The following is a 15,708-nucleotide window of genomic DNA, read 5'->3' as shown; positions in this document are numbered from 1 at the left end:
CAGTGAATGAGTACAGCATATTTGCTTAATTTTTTGTTTATGCATATTAAGAAATATTATTTCTTTATATATTCAATGCAGCAGGGACAGGTGTTGTGCGATCCCGCACTTAGTCTGCCCTAGGCAGTTTCAAACTGTGTGTATTATGTTTTTGTTCCTCTGAGGGCATGTCACCTAGGGGATTGTTTCATGGGTGACAATCCATCTGCCTCACACATTATCTCATGTCAAAAAAAGCAACAACTGTTGTTGACAGTAATATACTTTGCCACTGTCACTAGTGACCTTGAAGGTTTTTTTAGTGTATTACACAAGTTCTTTGGTTGCAAAATACTACTAGGGTCTGTTATGTACAAGTAACGCTATACCACACTCAGTGAATTGGCACCAATTACAAGAATTTATCAGTATGTTTATGGTCATCATTATTACATTTACCATTTCTTTTTCCTTTTGGTACCTGCCTGGTCATCCGTCACAGTTACTAGGATCCATCAGTATTTAAACAACATAGGTGACCGAAAGGAACCTACAACAATTCAATTGTTTATTTCAATATCTCCTCTACCCTATAACTATTTTCTTGCTTTTCTTCCTTCTGTGAACTCTCATCCACGATTCTGGTGAGCGTGTCCCCTTAGGGGACGCGTCTCGCCAGTCTAACGTGGACAGCAGATTCACACCTACCCGACTGCGGTTATTTTTTCTTCTCAACGTAGTCCTATTATTCTTCTCTTGAGGAGGAACCAATCCTTCTGTTTCGGTGCACTCTCATTGGTGGTATAGGGTCAGTTATTTCTACGACCATACCCCTACGTTCACGCCCAATCTCGTCCGATCTTGGAAGCTAAACGGAGGTGGGCTGGGTCAGTACCTAGACAGGCGACTACTAGGGAATACCCAGTGAAGTAGGAAGACTCCCTTCCCTATAGAAATAACACCAACAGCAGTATCACCACTTATACTCAATCCTACTACCCCTTGAACCTTTATTCGTCACAATTTAGTTATCCAAATAGTGGCAACTATTAGAATTGTTAATTAGTGTGTGGGCTCTTCCACTCACGAACCTAACCCTATTTAGGGCCGCATTAATACAAACACAGTTTGTACAGATCTTTGGCAGACGGAAGCAGCTTAAGATGTAGCTATCTTCAGATATGCATTTATCCAGGCATAATTAAGATCTGAACATTTTACAATTTTTGGGAGACATACTTCCCATATGACATATCAATGGCTACTTATGTTTAATTTGTCTTGTTGAGTTCTCATGTATTTTAAAGAGCAGAATTAAAAGACTACGTTATCAATTTTTAGGCACATCACTTATCGACTAACACTTAGATAATTTAACAAGAGTGCGCCCAAACAAGAGTCATACTTTTCTCCTTGTGCATATACAATTGTTCTGGACTCACTGCGTAAGGAGGCTAGATGAGTTAGGATGCATCTGTATGTAGTCACTGATGCTAGTGCCGTATGACAACAGTATACAAATTGTATGGGGGGTAATGCTGCTAAATTAGTGGGGAAGCCTATTTGACATGCCATGTAGTTTACTTTAATTTCTTTTTTTAGTACTGTGCGCAACATATATATTTATTTTCAAAATTGCTGAAATTTGCCCATGGCTCCTAGCTTGGGCAGATTAACAGAGGAGGAGGCCTGTGTGCAATCTCCTTATGCCCCCAACCCCCCCCACCCACACTCTCTACCACGCACTGGACTAGATGCTGGCACTGTGCTAGAGTCTACTGTGTATGCGCAGATCTCCGGAAACATGGCGTATGGCTACTAATCACTACTACACATGCACGGTGACCATTTTCCCAGTGATTTTTTTGCCACGGCTGCAGCACAACTTGGGACTCCGGAAAGGTAAGTATTTAAGCATGAGTGCAGTTTGTGCGGTGTGGGCCCACCTGGACTGCAGATGGGCTTTGGGAGTGTTCGCAGGGGTTCCAGACTGACCGTCCCTGCTGAGAGACCGGTAGGCAGCTGTGCGTCCCTGTGCGGGTGCTCCTGGGGCCTGTGTCTCACAGTGGGTATGTGGCAGCCTAGAGAGGGGATGTACTAGTTTGGGCTCCAGTGAACCAGTCAGTCCAGAGCCCTGCGAACACTCCAAAAGCTCAGCTTCTGTCCTTCTGCTTGAAGAGTAAACCCCGGGCAACAACAACTATTTGACTGACCACAACCAAAAGTCCACGAACATACAAGCTTTTGCAGAATGCCTGGACGCTGCCATCTGCAATATGGTGACTAATCCATCTTGTTTTGCATGCGTTCAGTATTGGATTATGGGGGTTATTCAGGTTTGTTAGAAAACCAAAAAAGTTAGCAATTGGGCAAAACCATGGTGCACTGCAGGTGGGGCAGATGTAACATGTGCAGAGAGAGTTAGATTTAGGTGGGTTATTTTGTTTCTGCGCAGTGTAAATACTGGCTGCTTTATTTTTACACTGCAATTTAGATTTCAGTTTGAACACACCCCACCCAAATCTAAATCTCTCGCTGCACGTTACATCTAAAAAAAAAAGTGGAAACAGACTGATTACTCCCTCCTGCAAGTCTATAAATTCTTGACCCACTCAAAGGCACCCCAATACACCTGTCCCATACCTTGTACCCCAATTTGCATCATTTTTCACCCCAAAAATTACATCATTATTGGCTAATTAAAAACTAATTAGTCATTCAGGGGAATGTCCCAGGGGTTTAGAACCAAATCCCTACATTTTTAACTTCAAATAGAGATTTTCTCTAAGTTTATCAACTGGTCAGAGTTGGTGAATTGAAATACACGGTAAAATTACCGCAAACCTGTTTTTGCGAACAACTGAAGAGGCCTTTTCACGAATTTACCACAAGTCACAGTAAATGTGCATTTTTTTTCCACAGCTAATTGAATTCTCCTCTTAGTCTAAATTCTCGACCACACAGGTTTTGTTAATTTTATAAGAGCTGCGGCGCAGAGGTAGAGGCCATGGATCTTCGATCATCATCTCGAGAAGATCCACGTACCAGACCCTTCGAGGCCAGTCTGGAGCAATGAGTATTGCGTGAACCTTTTCCTTCTTTCTCATACGTCTAGAGGATGCTGGGGACTCCAAAAGGACCATGGGGTATAGACGGGATCCGCAGGAGACATGGGCACTTTAAGACTTTGAATGGGTGTGAACTGGCTCCTCCCTCTATGCCCCTCCTCCAGACTCCAGTTAGATTCTGTGCCCAGAGAGACTGGACACACAACAGGGGAGCTCTCCTGAGTTTCTCTGGAAAAGACTTTATTTAGGTTTATTATTTTCAGGGAGCACTGCTGGCAACAGGCTCCCTGCTTCGTGGGACTGAGGGGAGAGAAGCAGCCCTACTTATGTGAGTTAAAGGCTCTGCTTCTTAGGCTACTGGACACCATTAGCTCCAGAGGGTCTAATTACTTGGTATAGCCTAGCTGCTCGTTCCCGGAGCCGCGCCGTCGTCCCCCTCTCAGAGCCAGAAGAAAGAAGCCGGGTGAGTAACCGAAGTACAGAAGACTTCACTACAGACGGCAGAAGACTTCAGTGTCTCTGAGGTACGGCGCAGCGGTCGCGCTGCGCGCCATTGCTCCCGCACACTAGCGACACTACAAGGGTGCAGGGGGGGCGCCCTGGGCAGCAATAGACCTCATGTATTAGCCTGGAAAAGAGGTATACAGTGCATAGGCACTGTATACAGACCCCCGCCAGTATAAAAATTCCAAAAAGTAGCGGGACTGAAGCGCGCCAATAAGGGGGCGTGGCTTAGCCCTCACTGCTCTATCCAGCGCCATTTTCTCCTCACAGAGACGCTGGCCCTGCCAAAACACTGATGAACAGCTCACAGTGTAAAACGGGGGGACACAGTGGTTTAGTGCAATATAGGTGGAAAAATAAAGCACATATATATATATATATATATATATATAAAATGACCGTGTGGTAAATGAGCTGGTTAACGTTTTCTGTGTAATATTTGTGGGGGCGTAATATTAATAATATATATATATTTCCCTCTGACCCCTCGGGGTCGCAAAATTTTTATTTTGCCCAGTTACTGCTCCCTGTTGTCGACACGAATACTATGTCTTATGTCGACCATACTGTTTCCTGATGATTAGATCCACAACATCGGCATTCAGTACATGTTTCATACACATTAAGAACATATTAATGTCACTAGGGACCCTGCTGTTCTTGACAAAAAAAATAAAATTATATATATATATATATATATATATATATATATATATACTGTGTAGTACAGCACTCAGACGCTGGTGAATGAATTAAGTCCAAGCCCTGGATAGCGGTCGTCAACGTTTCAATTTAATAAAATTTTTTTCAAGACATACAAAGTAAAAACATACGAACACTCACCTTATAACCCCTCACCACAAGTGCTCATTGCGCTGGCCGGAGCGGGGACCGCCTCCCGCCGGAGTCCGTCGGGCGGCAATCTCCCGTCAGCTATGGCGCAGTCTGATGACGTCATCACGCTTAACGTGATGCACGTCGGGTGTCATGGAGACCGGCTGTAAACAAATAAGAATATACAAATACCAACTGCTAATTGCATCTCTGTAATATGTCTACAGGAATACACATAAAACTAAGTGCTGAATAGATCTATGATCAACTTAAGACTAATATGCAGCATTAATAGTTGGATTATGTTGATAGTTCTGTTACGTCACGGGCCGAATGAAGAAACATAAAGAAATTAGTGTGAAAACTAACATATAGACAAATCAGGAAAACCATTAGAGCCATATGTACTGGTTAAGAAATATATCAAATGTGCAGATATTAATAATAATAAATTGCAAAACTCATATAAACATTATGCAAAGCAGGAAAGAGGTACCATGTCATTAAGTCCCCTGGGGATTACTGTGTCCAATTTATGGATCCATTTTGATTCACACCTCAAAAGGGCACTATCACGATCACCCCCTCGAAGGGATGGGGGTATGTGATCTATCATTCTATATTTAATAGTGGCCAAAGTATGTTTGGCCAATATAAAATGACGAGCGACCGGCTGGTCGCTGCTTCCTTTTTGCAGACCTAGTCTGATGGAAGACCTGTGGGCAGTCATACGTTCTTTGAATTTTCGTGTGGTTTTACCCACATATACTAGACCACAGGGGCAAACTATCTGATACACTGTGTGTGTGGACTCACAGGTCAGATGGTGCTTAATATAGAATTTAGTGCCTAAATGAGGATGAAAGAACGTATTGCCTGTGATCATGTAACTACATGTGACGCAAGTACATCTGAAGCAACCCGTTCTCAAAAGGTACTGGGAAACCCTTATTAGAGGGTTTAGTTAATTCAGAGATGTCTGCTTTCACCAGTAGATCTCGTAGATTCCTAGATCTCTTATAACAAGGCATAAGGTCCATTTGTTGGAGAGGTAGATGTTTGTCAGACTTGATTATAGGCCAATGTCTCTTAGCGACTCTCATGGTATTCTCAGAGGACGTATTATAAGTTGTTACCCAGGGGAGTTTGGTGTAATTGGAAGTTTTTACTTTAGGAAGAAGAAGAGATTCCCTGTTCAAACGGAGAACTTTCTGTTTTGTGGCCTGCAAATTATTGAGGTTATAACCTCTTTGTGCAAACCGTATTATGAGTTCATCCATTTGTAGGGCAGCCACCCGGTGGTCACTGTTGATCCTATGGATTCTCAGCATCTGTGAGTACGGAAGACCAGCTTTCAGGCTTCTGGGGTGACAACTGTTCCAGTGTAAATAGGAGTTCCGGTCAGTGTCCTTAGTGTATACCGTGGTGGAAATAGCAGAATCAGGTGACTTGTTAATATCATCTGTCAGTTCACCATATGGCTGAATCATCAATAACAAATCAGGAACCTTTCAACCCTTTACTGATACCTCTTCATGAGTACTTTAGCTACTCTGAAACAGAATCAGAGGCTATATTACATAAGGAACAGCTTTTCACTCAAACTGAAGCCCTTGCACCTGATATCATCTTCAGGGATTTACTGCGGTTAAAGAAAAAGGAGATAGACTTTAATTACCATGCAATCTCACTCAGTGATTATTTCCGCTCTAAAAAAATCCCACGAGGATTTAGAGTCCGGAATTGTCCTACCATAGGTCGATTTGATCCTGGATTCTGCCGCAAATGGATATCCATTCTGAATAAATGTTCCTTAGACCTAATGGTATTAGTCATTGAGCAGTCCACCAAGGAGGTGGAGAAAATTAAATCTAAGATTGACAGCATGGAAATTACCCACTTACCAGTACTAGTCGCTGACGTGGAGAATGAATGGCTCACCAAACTGACTACTCAATTATCAACATACAAAAGGGATTTAATCAAATTTAAAAAAGAAAAATTCCTTAAAGTAGAAAAAGACTATGAAAACCACCAGGTTTACCGATGGTTGTCAGGTGGTAATAACAATAGTGACAACAGACAACCATTCTTTAGACGACGCAGATACCCACAGACCAGACTGGACACAGACACCTCCGCAGAAAATTCCAGTACAGGAAGTGAACAGGAGCGCACTGGCACACGCCGCAAAAACCCCAAAAATCCCTCTGGCCCTTTAGGGGTTACAACTCGTACCAAGGGCCCAAAAAAGGTGGCCGTACTAGACGCGGAGGACAATACAAGCGCTCCAGTACATGGAAGCAAACCACCTGTAACCGGGAAAAAGAAATAATTTTCAATTTATCCAGCTTCGAACTGACCGACAATGAAATTAGTGTCTTGGCAAAAGGATTATCCTTTGTGCCTTCTAACAACTTTGATAAATTGAATTGGCAAGTCGAAACACACCAAGTACAACGGAAATTAAAACTTAAGGAGTTCTTCCAGGACAAACCTGACAATCAAACATGTACAATACCTGAGAAATTACAGAAATTCAAACCACCTTCAACATTTGAACCACTCTCTAACAATCCGAGTATAAAAACGTATATGAGAGTGGTAGATCAGGAGGTCAAAACCCTTATCACACAGGACGAATCCTCATATTCTAACTTATCTAAACCTGAACAACAAGCTCTTCGGTCACTTAGGAACAACAACCAACTGATAATCCGCCCTGCGGATAAAGGGGGTGCGATTGTATTACAGGATCTCCCTGACTATATATCAGAGATTCAGCGCCAATTGGACGAACCAGGCACCTATAGTCAACTGAGGAGTAATCCTACCCTTCAATACAAACAAGAACTAAGGGATGCTTTGCTGCAAGCGCAAGATGCCAAGATTATCACGGCAGAGACCTTTGAAATACTTCTACCATCTCACCCCAGGGTACCGGTTCTGTATACGGTACCCAAAATCCACAAGGGCATATCTCCCCCACCGGGCAGACCAATAATATCAGCCCGGGGTTCATTGTTCCAACCAACAGCAGTACTATTGGACTCCATACTACAGCCATTCGTGTCGGCTCACCCTCGAAGTCTTCTGGACACCACTATGCTGCTTAACAAACTAAAAATGATTGGTCCTCTTCCTACTGGCACGTGGCTGGTGACAGCAGACGTCACCAGTCTATATACCATCATACCTCATCAGGAAGGTCTCTCAGCGGTCAAGACCAGACTACAGGAAGACAGCTGCTTTGAGGCTCCACAGATCAACATCCTGATATGTTTGTTAGAACTTATCTTAACTAGGAATTTTTTCTTATTTAACAATAAGTATTATTTACAAGAACGGGGTTGTGCTATGGGGTCGGCGGTGGCCCCGACGTATGCCAACCTCTACATGCTTCAGGTAGAGGAGGAAATCTTTTTTCGTAATCCTTTAGTGTCAGAACACATAGTATTCTACTCTAGATTTATAGATGACCTTTTACTACTGTGGAAAGGACCCAAGGAACTCTTGGAAACAGTCATTACTGAACATAATATATCCAACAGTCCAGTAAAATTAACTGTGAAAATGGATACACAAAGCATAGATTTCTTGGATGTCCGTATTTCCATAATTGATTCTGCTATTTCCACCACGGTATACACTAAGGACACTGACCGGAACTCCTATTTACACTGGAACAGTTGTCACCCCAGAAGCCTGAAAGCTGGTCTTCCGTACTCACAGATGCTGAGAATCCATAGGATCAACAGTGACCACCGGGTGGCTGCCCTACAAATGGATGAACTCATAATACGGTTTGCACAAAGAGGTTATAACCTCAATAATTTGCAGGCCACAAAACAGAAAGTTCTCCGTTTGAACAGGGAATCTCTTCTTCTTCCTAAAGTAAAAACTTCCAATTACACCAAACTCCCCTGGGTAACAACTTATAATACGTCCTCTGAGAATACCATGAGAGTCGCTAAGAGACATTGGCCTATAATCAAGTCTGACAAACATCTACCTCTCCAACAAATGGACCTTATGCCTTGTTATAAGAGATCTAGGAATCTACGAGATCTACTGGTGAAAGCAGACATCTCTGAATTAACTAAACCCTCTAATAAGGGTTTCCCAGTACCTTTGAGAACGGGTTGCTTCAGATGTACTTGCGTCACATGTAGTTACATGATCACAGGCAATACGTTCTTTCATCCTCATTTAGGCACTAAATTCTATATTAAGCACCATCTGACCTGTGAGTCCACACACACAGTGTATCAGATAGTTTGCCCCTGTGGTCTAGTATATGTGGGTAAAACCACACGAAAATTCAAAGAACGTATGACTGCCCACAGGTCTTCCATCAGACTAGGTCTGCAAAAAGGAAGCAGCGACCAGCCGGTCGCTCGTCATTTTATATTGGCCAAACATACTTTGGCCACTATTAAATATAGAATGATAGATCACATACCCCCATCCCTTCGAGGGGGTGATCGTGATAGTGCCCTTTTGAGGTGTGAATCAAAATGGATCCATAAATTGGACACAGTAATCCCCAGGGGACTTAATGACATGGTACCTCTTTCCTGCTTTGCATAATGTTTATATGAGTTTTGCAATTTATTATTATTAATATCTGCACATTTGATATATTTCTTAACCAGTACATATGGCTCTAATGGTTTTCCTGATTTGTCTATATGTTAGTTTTCACACTAATTTCTTTATGTTTCTTCATTCGGCCCGTGACGCAACAGAACTATCAACATAATCCAACTATTAATGCTGCATATTAGTCTTAAGTTGATCATAGATCTATTCAGCACTTAGTTTTATGTGTATTCCTGTAGGCATATTACAGAGATGCAATCAGCAGTTGGTATTTGTATATTCTTATTTGTTTACAGCCGGTCTCCATGACACCCGACGTGCATCACGTTAAGCGCGATGACGTCATCAGACTGCGCCATAGCTGACGGGAGATTGCCGCCCGACGGACTCCGGCGGGAGGCGGTCCCCGCTCCGGCCAGCGCAATGAGCACTTGTGGTGAGGGGTTATAAGGTGAGTGTTCGTATGTTTTTACTTTGTATGTCTTGAAAAAAAATTTATTAAATTGAAACGTTGACGACAGCTATCCAGGGCTTGGACTTAATTCATTCACCAGCGTCTGAGTGCCGTACTACACAGCTTCTATTCACATCCCCCTGCATGCGGAGGAACAGTAAGGGCACCGGACCAAACAGCCAGCCATACCAGTGAGTGCCAGATCATCACATAGAATATATATATATATATATATATATATATATATATATATATATGAGATATGTATATATAGATATATGTCGCAGACTGCTAAATAAACTTGAACGCGTGGGGGTGAATTATAAAACAGTTAAATGGATAAGAACCTGGTTGCAGGATAGGAAACAGACAGTTGTAGTTAATGGAGTGCAATCTATGGAGGGAAATGTTACCAGTGGAGTACCACAGGGATCTGTACTTGGTCCAGTTCTCTTTAATATCTATGTTGGTGACATTGCAAATGGTATTGAAGGGAAGGTATGCCTTTTTGCAGATGATACAAAGATATGCAACAGGGTAGACACACCGGGAGGGGTAAAACAAATGATTGATGACCTAGGTAGGCTTGAGAAATGGTCAAGAACGTGGCAACGACAGTTTAATGCTAAAAAATGCAAAATCATGCACTTTGGTCTCAAAAACCCAAAAGCTAAATATAGTATCAAGGGTACTATAATGGAAACTACCGAGGAGGAAAGGGATTTCGGAGTCACTATTTCAATTGACTTGAAGGCAGTAAAAGCAATGCAACAAAGCAATGAGAAAGGCAAGTCAGATGCAAGAGGAATCAGCAGCAGGAAAAAAGAAGTGATAATGCCACTGTATAGGTCATTGGTGCGGCCCCATCTGGAATACTGTGTCCAGTTCTGGAGACCATATCTCCAGAAGGATATAAATATATTAGAGAGTGTACAAAGAAGGGCAGCTAAAATGGTGCATGGCCTACATCACAAAACTTACTCGGAAAGGCTAAAAGATCTTAACATGTATAGTTTGTAGGAGAGAAGGGAAAGGGGGACATGATAGAAACTTTCAAATATATCAAGGGTCTTTACAAAGTTCAGGAGGGAAACATTCTTTAAAGGAAGAGAAGTATTAGAACTCGAGGACATACACTGAGACTGGAGGGGGGGAGGTTCAGGGGAAATTTAAGGAAAAATTACTTCACAGAAAGGGTAGTGGATAAGTGGAATAGCCTCCCATCAGAGGTGGTAGAGGCTAAGACTGTAGAGCAATTTAAACATGCTTGGGATAGGCATATGAATATCCTTACATGAATTAAGGTTCAAAAAGGGTTGAGATTGCCTAAAGGATAAAAAAAGGGGCAGACTAGATGGGCCAAGTGGTTCTTATCTGCCGTCAAATTCTATGTTTCTATGTTATGTTTCTATGTGTGTATACAGGGGGGATTGAAAGTTTGGGCACCCCAGGCAAAAATTCACTTTAATGTGCAAAAAGAAGCCAAGGAAAGATGGAAAAATCTCCAAAAGGCATCAAATTACAGATTAGACATTCTTATAACATGTCAAAAAGTTTGATTTTATTTCCATCATTTACACTTTCAAAAGAACAGAAAACAAAAAACGGCGTCTGCAAAAGTTTGGGCACCCTGCAGAGTTAATACCTTGTACTGCCCCCTTTGGACAGCTGAGACCTGGCAGTGTCATGGATTGTTCTCAATCATCGTCTGGAAAGACCAGGTGATGTCAATCTCAAAAGTTTTAAAAGCCCAGACTCATCTGACCTTGCTCCAACAATCAGAACCATGGGTTCCTCTAAGCAGTTGTGTAGAACACTGAAACTGAGAATAGCTGACGCTCACAAAGCAGGAGAAGGCTATAAGAAGATAGCAAAGCGTTATCAGATGCACATATCCTCTGTTCGGAATGTAATTAAGAAATGGCAGTCATCAGGAACAGTGGAAGTTAAAGCAAGATCTGGAAGACCAAGAAAAATATCAGACAGAACAGCTCGCAGGATTGTGAGAAAAGCAAGTCAAAATCCACGTTTGACTGCACGATCCCTCCAGGAAGATCTGGCAGACACTGGAGTTGTGGTATACTATTCCACTATAAAGAGATACTTGTACAAATATGGTCTTCATGGAAGAGTCATCAGAAGAAAAACTCTTCTACGTCCTCACCACAAAAATCAGCGCTTGAAGTTTGCAAATGAACATATAGACAAGCCTGATGCATTTTGGAATAAAGTTCTGTGGACCGATGAGGTTAAAATCAAACTTTTTGCCCGGAATGAGCAAAGGTACGTTTGGAGAAGGAAGGGCACAGAATTTAATGAAAAGAACCTCTGTCCAACTGTTAAGCATGGGGGTGGATCAATCATGCTTTGGGGTTGTATTGCAGCCAGTGGCACAGGGAACATTTCACGAGTAGAAGGAAAAATGGATTCAATAAGATTCCAGCAAATTTTGGACGCTAACTTGATGCCATCCGTGAAAAAGCTGAAGTTAAAGAGAGGCTGGCTTCTACAAATGGATAATGATCCTAAACAAACCTCAAAATCCACGGTGGATTACATCAAGTGGCGTAAACTGAAGGTTTTGCCATGGCCTTCACAATCTCCTGACCTCAACATAATTGAAAATCTATGGATAGACCTTAAAAGAGCAGTGCGTCACAGACAGCCCAGGAATCTCAAAGAACTGGAAGACTTTTGTAAGGAAGAATGGGCGAAGATACCTCTAACAAGAATTGAAAGACTCTTGGCTGGCTACAAAAAGCGTTTACAAGCTGTGATACTTGCCAAAATGGGCAGTACAAGGTATTAACTCTGCAGGGTGGCCAAACTTTTGAAGACGCCATTTTTTGTTTTCTGTTCTTTTGAAAGTGTAAATGATGGAAATAAAATCAAACTTTTTTTGACATGTTATAAGAATGTCTAATCTGTAATTTGATGCCTTTTGGAGATCTTTCCATCTTTCCTTGGCTTCGTTTTGCACATTAAAATTTTTGCCTGGGGTGCCCAAACTTTCAATCCCCACTGTATGTGTATTTAAATGTCTATATTTATACAAACATTTTTTTATAATGAATGTGCTGGTCGCTCAGTTGAATAACTCTAGGTCAGCCGGGACAAGATGGTTTCAAATCATCACGAGGAGTCCGAGTGTTTATTCTTTTCCCGCCGTGGATAGAATAAAGTGAGAGTAACCCCTGTTCTGCACGGGGCCCTGTCACAAAGGATCATTTACAGGAAGCTAAGTGATATTTTAATTATATGCTTTGATTATACTTGCATTGCATGTGCAGGGGAGAGTGCTTGTATTCAGGAATGGTCGGTTACTTTGTCATCAGATATAATTACCCTGGGGAGAGATGTGATACTCTTTAAGTTGGGTCATAGCTAGAACATTGCAGCATACTGCCATGCGACTACAGGGGATGGAACTCTTGGGTGCACGGGCCACTTCCATGGCAGTCTCGGCTAGGACGTTGTGAATTCACCAAAGGGATGCAAATGCTGACTCCGGTAAGAAGTGGAGTCTCTTCCCCATGAAGGTGAAGCCTGGTTTGGTGATGGCCTTGTTAATATGCTCTCGGCAGGTGCCACGGGTAAGTGTACCTTCTTCCCCTGTGTTCCCTCACAACGGTTGGCGACGCATTGTTGTAGGATGCAGTCATTTCGACCGAATAGATAAAGATTCCCCTTTTCTTTGCAGGTAAAGGAAGGTAAAAAAGGTAAGAGGTCAGCTGCCTTTTCAGGTTCACAGGAGCAGAAATCATCCGTTGTTTTCTGCCACGTCCACCGCAGGACGTTGGGTCTATCTTGTGGGGGCCCACATCGGTGGGACCACGTCTAAAACTCTTCAGTCAGTCCTCGAAAGGACATGGACCAGTGAGTTAAGGAAAGAATCCCTAGGGGGACATACGGGAGTTTCCAGGCGTTCCCCTCACCGATTTTTTCAAATCGCACTTACCGATCCTCCTCATGACAGGGAGGTAGTATGTGACGCAATACTAGAGTGGTGTCAGGATCAGGTCATTGTCCTGCTGTTCCGGTTTAAAAAATAAAAATAAAAAAAAAACGTCAATACATTCAGTTGCTGAAAAAGATGGTTGCGGCCTACGAGGCCATTCAGTGAGCAGTTTGCAGGCCTGAGTGTTAAGCGGGACCTGTTGGACAAGTGGTCCGGTTCCCACCTGGGATAATCATGGTTTCAAGACCAGTATCTCGCTCCAGTGGTACCGACGCAATTCTCACCAAGGACAAGGGTCATGTTAGGATACTTGTCGCCTCGTTAACGGTCTAAAGTTAAGGGCCGTTATAACAGTTTTCCACAGACAATAACCGGAGAAGAGATAGCAAAAGCTAGAAAGATTTCCTGCTGGGCGACGAAAACATTTACGCGCTCTATCAGCGATGTTCGTTCCAAGAGTGGACAACCGGGAAGCAGACTTCCTCGGTGAACACGTTCTCCGTCCAGGAGGGTTGAGTCTTCATCAAGCGGTTTTCACAGAAGTGACAAGTCTTTGGAGAATTCAGCAAATAGACAAGATGGAGTCTCTCCTCGACAAGAAACTTCAGAAATATTGTTCCAGGTCGAGGGTCCCTCAAGCAATAGCGGTAGACGCCCTAGTGACACCGTGGATGTTTCGGTCGGTCTATGTGTTCCCTCCACTTCCACTTTTTCCATTGATGTTAAAGATTATAAGAGAAACAAAGGTTCAGGTGATACTCATTGTTCCTGACTGGTCCAGGAGGGCTGGTGTCTGGATCTTCAGCAATTACTCATAGGAGATCCTTGACTTCTTCCTCTGCGAGAGGATCTGTTATAGCAGGGGCCGCGTGTGTTCAAAGACTTACCGCGGTTTCCATTGACGACTTGGAGATGGAACGTCGGATCCCAGTCCAAGAGGGTATTCCCAGTGAAGTCATCCCTACTCTTCTCCAGGCTGAAAAGAAGTAACGTCAAAACATTACCACCATATTTGTAGGAAATTATGTGTCTTGGTGTGAATCCAAGAAGGTTCCTACGGAAGAATTCCAGTTGGATCGTTTTCTCCATTCTTTTGTTACAAGATTGTGTGGAAGCGATCTTAGGTTGGGCTCGATTAGGGTTCAGATTTCAGCCTTATCGGTTTTCTTCCAAAAACAATTGGCCTCCTTTCCAGAGTTTCAAACTTTCGTTAAAGGAGTCTTACACAGCCATCCTCCCTTGGTGCCTCTGTGGCACCATAGGGTCTTTACGTGGTGTTGCAGTTCCTGCAATTTCTTTGGTTAAACTTTTCAGTGGGGTTGAGTTGAAATTCCGCTCTTGGAAAGTGGTCATGCAGGTGACCTTGGCATCCGCAAGGCGGGTGTCTGAGTTGGCGGCTGGGTCTCACAAGAGCCCTGTTTAATCTTCCATGAAGATAGAGCGGAGTTGAGAACTCGGCACCAGTTTCTGTCAGATGTGGTTTCATCGGTTTCTCTTGAACCAACCTGTTGTGGTGACGGTGGCTCCTGACGCCTGGGCGACATCGAAGTATCTCAATGCGGCCTGAGTTTTGAAAATTCTGTGTTGCCAGATTGGCTCAGATCAGGAAAACGGATGCTCTGTTTATCCTATATGCTCCCAACAAGATTGGGGTTCCTGCTTCCAAGCAGACCATTGCACGCTGGATCTGTAATACGATTAAGCTTGCTCCTTTTACGGCTGGATTGCCGTTACCGAAATCGGTGAAGGCCCATTCTACCAGGAAGGTGGGCTCATCCTGGGCGGCTGCCCGAAGGGTCTCGATTTTATAGCCTTGCAGAGCAGCCACTTGGTCGGGTTCAAACAATTTTGCAAATATTCTACAAGTTTGATACCCTGGCTGATGAGGACCTCTTGTTTGGGCAATCGGTGCTGCAGAGTCATCCGCACTCTCCTGCCCATTTTAGAGCTTTGGGGACTCCAAAAGGACCCCATGGTCCTTTTGGAGTCCCCAGCATCCTCTAGGACGTATGAGAAAATAGGATTTTAATACCTACCGGTAAATCCTTTTCTCTTAGTCCGTAGAGGATGCTGGGCGCCCGTCCCAGTGCGTAATGTATCTGCAGTTATTGGTTATGGTTACACTCATGTTGTGTTTCTTTTCAGTCAGTCTGTTGCTGACGTTATTCATGCCATGGCATGCGGTATGCTATTATTGGTTGTGTTTACACACAGGTTGTGTTACATTTTCGATAAGCATATTGCTGTTGTCAAAGTCGAAAAATATAGCGACCTATGATGCCTTGTACTAACCCCATGCGCTTGCCCGC

At 43.1% G+C, this 15,708-nt stretch overlaps 1 pseudogene; it reads left to right on the top strand.

Annotated features, from left to right (window-relative positions):
• The first annotated feature begins 796 nt into the window (after positions 1-796).
• LOC134968403 (5S ribosomal RNA) lies at positions 797-915 on the top strand (annotated as a pseudogene).
• The last annotated feature ends 14,793 nt before the right edge of the window (positions 916-15,708 follow it).

The sequence above is a fragment of the Pseudophryne corroboree genome, chromosome 10 (genome assembly GCF_028390025.1).
Source record: "Pseudophryne corroboree isolate aPseCor3 chromosome 10, aPseCor3.hap2, whole genome shotgun sequence".
Taxonomy (NCBI): domain Eukaryota; kingdom Metazoa; phylum Chordata; class Amphibia; order Anura; family Myobatrachidae; genus Pseudophryne; species Pseudophryne corroboree.
This window is presented reverse-complemented; position numbering and strand designations above follow the sequence as displayed.